The sequence below is a fragment of the Etheostoma spectabile genome, chromosome 22 (genome assembly GCF_008692095.1).
Source record: "Etheostoma spectabile isolate EspeVRDwgs_2016 chromosome 22, UIUC_Espe_1.0, whole genome shotgun sequence".
Taxonomy (NCBI): Eukaryota; Metazoa; Chordata; class Actinopteri; order Perciformes; family Percidae; genus Etheostoma; species Etheostoma spectabile.
The window spans coordinates 22,579,792-22,585,045 of record NC_045754.1 but is presented as its reverse complement, the minus strand read 5'-3'; the positions used below and the strand labels follow the sequence as shown (position 1 = coordinate 22,585,045).

The window sequence follows — 5,254 nt, the reverse complement described above, 5'->3', positions numbered from 1 at the left end:
TGGCTAAAACATCTGGATCAAGGTTGGGCTTTTTCAGAAGAGGTTTAATTCCAGCTACCTTAAAGTGCTGTGGTACATAGTCTGTTAATAAAGACAGATTGGTTATATCTAGTAGAGAAGTGTTGACTAAGGGTAGAACTTCTTTACGGAGCCTATCGAGATGGGTCTAAGAGGAGGTTGATGGTTTAGATGAAGCCTAGTCGGATAGGGTCTAAGAGGCAGGTTGATGGTTTTAGATGAAGCCTAGTCGGGATGGGGTCTAAGAGGCCAGGTTGATGGTTAGATAAGCCTAGTCGGATGGGGTCTAAGAGCAGTTATGGTTAGATGAAGCCTAGTCGGATGGGTCTAAGAGGCGTTGATGGTTTAGATGAAGCCAGTTGGGATGGGGTCTAAGAGGCAGGTTGATGGTTTAGATGAGCCTAGTTGGATGGGGTCTAAGAGGCAGGTTGATGGTTTAAGATGAAGCCTAGTCGGGATGGCGTCTAAGAGGCAGGTTGGTGTTTAGATAAAGCCTAGTCGAAGGGGTCTAAGAGGCGGGTGATGGTTTAGATAAGCCTAGTTGGGATGGGGTCTAGAGAGGCAGGTTGATGGTTTGAGAAGAAATAATTGAATTAAATTGATAAAGATCAAGTGAAGCAAAGCAGTCTAAACATGTATTATATTTCTTTATTTTACAGACTCAAGGTCCAATGATTTAAAAACAATACAAGAGGGGTTCAGACCAGACACGACATAAATACATATAGACAAACTAATCCCCAACAACATCCAAAAGAAACACACTACATACAAATTTCCAATTGCATGCTCATAATTAAAACAAGTCAGTATGCATGTTCCAGTGATTCCAATATTTTGACAAATATCTGTATCACTATGCAGGATTAATTATAGCATTTAAATCGTATATTTGACTCAGTAATCGACATATAATCTGTACATAAACTTCCTCAGCACGCATGGAAGGTGGGAACATTACGGTCACACAGATGGCACACTGGTCCATCTGGGACGCTTCATCAGATTCTAAATGCATCATTGTATGCCACTTTAACTGTTCATCTTGCTTTACTGTAGCTGCACCTAGAGAGGAGCTGTACATGGAGTACAGTATGCTCTGAAAAGAGATATTTTGACTTCTTCAGAACACATATGAAATTTGCGTGCCAGAATATTTGCTTGTCCATATAGTTTACGGCACTGCCGCTGTATGTCATCATCATCATCATCATCATCATCATCATCATCATCACAAAGATCGTCCCTGATAATGTGGCCCAAGTATTTCACTTTTGTAACCACGTTAAGGTCTTGCCCTGACAAGTAGAAAGAGGGAAAACATAGCTTCCTGTCCTCCATAGTTCTGACAATCATTACAACACTCTTTTTAGCATTGAATGTGATGTCATGCTGTAGCCCAGAGTCTCAGCAGTGAGTGTGATGTCATGCTGTAGTCCATAGTCTGAGCAGTGAGTGTGATGTCATGCTGTAGTCCATAGTCTGAGCAGTGAGTGTGATGTCATGCTGTAGCCCATAGTCTGAGCAGTGAGTGTGATGTCATGCTGTAGTCCAGAGTCTGAGCAGTGTGATGTCATGCTGTAGCCCAGAGTCTCAGCAGTGAGTGTGATGTCATGCTGTAGCCCATAGTCTGAGCAGTGAGTGTGACGTCAGGCTGTAGTCCAGTCTGAGCAGTGAGTGTGATGTCCATGCTGTAGCCATGTCTGAGCAGTGAGTGACGTCTGCTGTAGTCCATAGCTGAAGCGTGAGTGTGATGTCATGCTGTAGCCCAGAGTCTGAGCAGTGAGTGGACGTCATGTGTAGTCCCAGAGTCTAGGCAGTGAGTTTGGATGTCATGCTGTAGTCCAGAGTCTGAGCAGTGAGTGTGATGTCATGCTGTAATGTTTTTATTATCTTAAATGTCTACATGCCATAAAAATGTAAATGTGCTGTATTTATATAGCGCTTTTCCAGTCTTAACAACTGCTCAAAGCGCTTTTACATCATACAGGAAACATTCACCATTCACACACATTCATACACTGTGGCCGAGGCTGCCGTACAAGGTGCCACCTGCTCATCAGATACACACTCACACACATTCACACTCCGATGCGCAGCACCGGGGGCAACTCAGGGTTCAGTGTCTTGCCCAAGGACACTTCGACAATGACTGCAGGGGCGGGGATCGAACCACCAACCTTCCGATTGGCAGGCAACCGCCATCAACCACTGAGCCACAGCCGCCCCTTTAGGCTTCCGGCGAGGTTCGTGGTCACTGTTAATGATAGCACGGGCACCTTCAATACCCCGGCTGAAGCCAAAAAATTCCTGAGACACAGACATTTGATCGGGTCATGATATGGACTGATCCTTGACCGATGATTGCATGGTAGTCTGGGTGAGGTTAAATGCTTTATTATCTAGTGAACATTTTCAGGTGGATTGCACCTTAGTAGTTAGGGAGACAAGTAGTTATATGCTAATTTGGGCCTTAACTCGGCGCCATTGTTTAGCTTTGACTTTTAGTTTGGGGTATGGTAACATCGCTCGTGGTTTTTGTTTTCCCTCTGTGGTATGTACATATGTTCTGTTTGGGGTTCTCTTTGTTTCAGCACATCTTTTTTCGTAAATTGCACAATCCTATATGCCATGGTCAGGTGATAAGCCAGTGTACATTGTAGATACTATTTATGTTAAGAGGGCCTAGTAAGCACAGTGATGTTGGAGTTAATCTAGTCATCTGGAATGTAAGGGGGATGAATAGCCCATTAAAAACAGGAAAAGTGTATGCTCATATACGTACACTCAAAGCTGATGTATTTTTCCTTCAGAAAACTCTTTAAAAAAAAAAAACTGCTGCTAAAGTATTATGTCCTTCATGGACGTTACATGTCGTCCAAACAAACCTTAGCACAAAAGCAAGAGGAGTGGCAATTCTTATTAAGAAAAACACTCCCTTTGTACATATGCAAACCATTTCTGATGATAGAGGTAGATATTTATTAGTCAAAGGGGAGCTAAACTCAGTACTTGTGACTTTGATAAATGTATATAGCCCAAATTTTGATGATCCCATTTTCTTCCAGAATCTTTTTAACACTTTTAATCTAATATGTCTAACACAAATATAATCTTGGGTGGAGACCTTAATTGCGTTCTGGATCCAGTCCTTGATCGGCAGCACTCTCAAATTAATACATTGGGGAGCTGTATTGCTCTTAAAAACTGATATTGTTTCATAATCTGGTGGACATTTGGAGGCTCCTTACTCCCGCAGCAAGAGATTTTTCCTATTTTTCAGCCGTTCATAAATCCTACTCTAGGATCGATTATTTTAAAATTGGATTCTAAATTTTTATCACAAGTGGTTGACTGCACTTACCATAACATTCTCATTTCAGACCACCGGTCTCCTTAAAGCTTAATTTGAATCTTAAACTGTTTCAAGTGGCAGTATTCCATGAAGTGGCAGTATTCCAGGAAGTGGCAGTATTACAACGATTGGCAGTATTCCAGGATGTGGCAGTATTCCAGGAAGTGGCAGTATTCCAGGAAATGGCAGTATTCCAGGAAATGGCAGTATTCCAGGAAATGGCAGTATTCCAGGATGTGGCAGTATTCCAGGAAATGGCAGTATTCCAGGATCTGGCAGTATTCCAGGAAGTGGCAGTATTCCAGGAAGTGGCAGTATTCCAGGAAGTGGCAGTATTACAGGACGTTCAGGCACCCATTTTATAGGAACTGTCGGTACACGATCCGTCCTGCCTGAACGATCCGTCCCACGCATGCGCAGATGAAATCCTGATGAAGTGCGGATTTACGACACTGCACGATCTGTTCCCATAGACAGTTAAAGAAAGTCTGGTAGCCTCCACCGGAAAACGTTAGTTTAGCTAACAGCTAATTCAGCTAACCACTAGCTGAGACAGCATGTACAAGACCCTCAAAACTTAAAATAACTGTTGAAATATCCACTCACCTAAAGGATTATTAGGAACACCTATTCAATTTCTCATTAATGCAATTATCTAATCAACCAATCACATGGCAGTTGCTTCAATGCATTTAGGGGTGTGGTCCTGGTCCAGACCATCTCCTGGACTCCAAACTGAATGTCAGAATGGGAAAGAAAGGGGATTTAAGACATTTGGAGCGTGGCATGGTTGTTGGTGCCAGACGGGCCAGTCTGAGTATTTCACAATCTGCTCAGTTACTGGGATTTACACCCACAACTATTTCTAGGGTTTACAGAGGATGGTGTGAAAAGGGAAAAACACCCAGCATGCAGCAGTCCTGGGGGGGAAATGCCTTGTTGATGCTAGAGGTCAGAGGAGAATGGGCCGACTGATTCAAGCTGATAGAAGAGACACTTTGACTGAAATAACCACTCGTTACAACCGAGGTGCAGCAAAGCATTTGTGAAGCCATAACACGCACAACCTTGATGGGGGGGGCTACAACAGCAGAAGACCCCCCCGGGTACCATTCATCTCCACTACAAATAGGAACAAGAGGCAATAATTTGCAAGAGCTCACCAAAATTGGACAATTGAAGACTGGAAAAATGTTGGCCGGTCTGATGAGTCTCGATTTCTGAGACATTCAGATGGTAGAGTCAGAATGTGGCGTAAACCGAATGAGAACATGGATCCAAGCGCTGTCACGAAGCTCAAATCATTTCAAATTGGTTTCTTGGACATGACAATGAGTTCACTGTACTAAAATGGCACCCCAGTCACCAGATCTCAACCTGGACTAAAATGCCCCCCCAGTCACCACATCTCAACCCAATAGAGCATCTTTGGGATGTGGTGGAACAGGAGCTTCGTGCCATGGATGTGCATCCCACAAATCTCCATCAACTGCAAGACGCTATCCTCTCAATATGGGCCAACATTTCTAAAGAATGCTTTCAGCACCTTGTTGAATCAATGCCACATAGAATTAAGGCAGTTTTGAAGGCGAAAGGGGGTCAAACACAGTATTAGTATGGTGTTCCTAATAATCCTTTAGGTGAGTGTATAACAGCTGTTACGTCAGTTCAACTTTACTTGTGCTCATTTAAAATACAATCACTCAATACTTGTCTTAATTTAGCTGTAGCTGCTTTTCCCACTAGCTTGAGTAACGTTATTTTAGACTGAATCAAGCTGCCAGCTAGCGGTTAGCCGAATTAGCTGTTAGCTAAACTAACGTCTTTAGCTTTCCGGTGGCGGCTAACAGCAGACCGCTACTGTGGAACAGATTGTGCAGT

The 5,254-nt window shown here is 43.2% G+C and overlaps 1 protein-coding gene across 1 annotated transcript in view; it reads left to right on the top strand.

Moving 5' to 3' along the window:
• lancl2 (LanC lantibiotic synthetase component C-like 2 (bacterial)) overlaps window positions 1–5,254 on the top strand; it is a 35,679-nt gene that overhangs the window by 25,829 nt on the left and 4,596 nt on the right. The window lies entirely within an intron of this gene.